The following is a 2,953-nucleotide window of genomic DNA, read 5'->3' as shown; positions in this document are numbered from 1 at the left end:
GATCTATTTCTTTCCTGTATTGCTCATTCAGGGAATCCGTCATTTTTCTAATTTCCTCTATTTTTTTTTTTATCAATACCTTCTTTTGAAGCAGTTAGAAATTCTTTTACTGCAATGTTTTTTGCAGATTGGGTTTCCTGCCTATATTTCTGTGGTTGCTTCTTTACTTCATCTGCTTTGAGTTGTGAGAGTTCTTTTTTTATTTCAGAAAAGAATTGCGCTCTGATTTCTTCTCTATCTTTCTGCTGTTGCTTATTTACTATTGACGCTATCAATTCATGCATTTGTGCTGAGCTTGTGTCCTCCGCACTTGTTCTCGGTGGGCACTGGGTTTCTTCCATGTGTTTCTGCATTTGATTCTTTAGTGCAGATGTTATTAATTCAGGGATTTCTTTTTTCATTTCCAATCTGAGGTCTTCTTTATCTTTCTGTCGCTGTTTCTTTATTTCAGAAGCCCTTGATTCATTGCTTTCAGCTGTGTGATTTCCAATTTGTTCTGTGTTAGTGTCCTCTGCACTTGTTACGGGTAGGCTTGTGTTCTGAGGTTGCATTTTGTTCCTTCTCTTCATTTTGTGTAGCACTGTCTTCTGACCTTTGTTTTAGATCTTTGCTGTAGTTATAACTTTCGCACGTACTGAAGTTCAGGTGCAGCTGTACAAAGTTTGGACTTATCCAGCTGCATCTGGCTTGGGTCTGGCTGCTGTGCTCAGCTCCTTCTTGCTGCTGCCCTTGAGAATGAACCTTTTGTACCCCTCTGGCAAGATGTTCTGCTCTTGGACTAGCTGTGTGGATCTATTCTCTATACTCTCTGCAGGGATTGCAGGTGCAGGTTTACACCCCAGCTGTGTATGCCAGGCCTGAGCTGTGCCTGGAGGGACAAGGTGAAGTAAGGGGAAGAGGAAGCTCTCCCCCACACTCACAGGACCTTAGCTAGGACTGGGTCTGGTGGTTTCTGGAACGCGGCAGAAATTCTTATTCGGCGGGCGGGGTGGGGGAGGTACTGCGGAGTGGAGAGGGGCGGCCCAAGGGTGTGGGAGAGGGTCCGGCCCATGCTCCGCCTGGGCTGGGACTGGTCCCGCCGGCGCAGGGTAGCAGGAAGCTCTCCACACACTCACCGGACCTGGGCTAGGACTGGGTCTGGGTGTTCCCAGAACTGGTCAGAAATTCCTACTCAGCGGGTGGGGTGGGGGAGGTACTGCGGAGTGGTGTGGGGCGGCTCAAGGGGGTAGGATAGTGTACGGCCCACGCTGAGCCTGGGCTGGGACTGGTTCCCCTGGCGCAGGGTAGCAGGAAGTTCTCCACACACTTACGGGACCTGGGCTAGGACTGTTCACTTTCACTTAAACTGTTTTTCAAGCTTGTGATTGAGATTTTAATTTCCTCTCTATGTCTTTGAACTGCTTCTTAAATTCTATTTCCTTCCTGTCCTGCTCATTCAAGGAATCCATCATTTTTCTAATCACCTCTATTTTTTTTTTTTTTTTTTTGTCTTCTTTACAAGACATTATCAATTCTTTTACTGCAGTATTTTGTTCAGGTTGGATTTCCTCCCTATTTTTCTATAATTGATTCTTTTCTTGAGTTCAGAGAAATCTTTTTTTTTTATTTCAGAAAAGAATTGTGCTCTGAGTTCCTCTATAACTTTCTACTGTTGCTTATTTACTATCGATGCTATCAATTCATACATTTCAGCTGAGCTAGTGTCCTCTGCACTTGTTCTGTGTGGGCATTGGTTTTCCTCCATATGTTTCTCCATTCGATTTTTTACTGTAGGTGCTATTAATTTAGGGATTTTTTTTCCATTTCCAATCTGAGTTCTTTTTTTTATCTTTCTGCAGTTGTTTCTTTATTTCAGAAGCTATTGATTCACTGATTTCAGCTGTGTGATTCCCATTCTGTTCTGTGTTAGCGTCCTCTGCACTTGTTATAGATGGGCTTGTGGTCTGAGATTGCATTTTGCTCCTTATCATTGTCATTTTGTATAGCATTTTCTTCTGACCTTTGTGGTAGAGCTTTTGTGCAGTTATAACCTAAGCACCTACTGAAATTCAGGTGCAGATCTACAAAGTTTGGATTTATCCTACTGTGCCTGGCTTGGGTCTGGCTGCTGTGCTCAGCTTCTTCCTGCTGTTGTCCTTGGGAGTGATCCTGTTGTGCCCCTCTGGCAAGGTGTTCTGCTCCTGGACTAGCTTGGTGACTTTGTCCCTACTCTCACTGCAGGGATTACAGCTACAGGTTTTCACCCCAGGCCTGTATGCAAAGCCTGAGATGAGTATGGAGTGGACAGGTTGTAGTAGTGGGGAGAGGAATCTCTCCTTACACTCAGTGGGCCTGGGCTAGGACTGCATCTGGGGTTCCCCAGAATGCTGTAGAAATTCTCACTGGGCAGGTGGGTGCGGGGCTGTGGAGTGTTGGGGGTGTCCCAGGGGTGTGGAAGAGGGTCTCACCTACACTGTGCCTGGGCTGGGATTGGCAGATCCCACTGGCACAGGGTAGCCAGAAGCTCTCCCACTTACTCACCAGGCCTGGGCTAGGACTGGATCTCTGCATCTCTTGATTTGTGAAGTGTATATATTCATCTCAGATGCCCATTTTTGCACTGGGTCTTTAAATTTTGGTGTCTTGATTTTTTGTGGTTTCTATTATTTTATTTTATATCATTCAGTTTTACTAATTTTATGAAAAAAGTTTCAAAACAGGTTAGCAGGACAGTTACAATAATTAATACATTGCATATTGTCTTTGTAGTAGGTATTCGCAGAACAAGATGTAGACATGATACCTTGTTTAAACAACATTAGTATAAACCTTTTGCTCAATGAACTAAGAGAAACTAGCTTATCTAAGATATCTATCCTATGTTTTATATATATATATATACATATTTACTTTATTTTATTTTATTTTCATTCATTTTAATAAAAAAGATGATTTTTAATGTCTTTGTATGTTC

Source organism: Octodon degus, unplaced genomic scaffold (genome assembly GCF_000260255.1).
Source record: "Octodon degus isolate 3935 unplaced genomic scaffold, OctDeg1.0 scaffold00012, whole genome shotgun sequence".
Taxonomy (NCBI): domain Eukaryota; kingdom Metazoa; phylum Chordata; class Mammalia; order Rodentia; family Octodontidae; genus Octodon; species Octodon degus.
This window is presented reverse-complemented; position numbering follows the sequence as displayed.